Genomic DNA, 297 nt, shown 5'->3' on the forward strand with positions numbered 1-297 from the left:
TCCCAGCCCCTGTCCCCTCCCTCCCTCACTGCCTCCACTCCGCCGAGGGAGGGTGGCCTCCACTCCCCCGCCCCACCCTTGGGCTAAAAGCCCCTGGGGCGGAGCTGGGGCGCCCCCTGGAGTTAGATGCGTGAGCCCAGCATGGAGGGTGTTCTGCCCCCCGACCCTGACGGCGGGGCAGTTCCCAGGGTCCCTGACCCCTCTGTACAGTCAGTCCATAGGAAAAAGTCAGAAAGCTCTCGACGGCCCGTTTCAGCCAGGGCGGGACAGGGACAGGCCTCTTCCCCCCCCTCCTCC

This window comes from Tupaia chinensis, unplaced genomic scaffold, assembly GCF_000334495.1.
Source record: "Tupaia chinensis unplaced genomic scaffold, TupChi_1.0 Scaffold138060_1, whole genome shotgun sequence".
NCBI classification, from domain to species: Eukaryota; Metazoa; Chordata; class Mammalia; order Scandentia; family Tupaiidae; genus Tupaia; species Tupaia belangeri.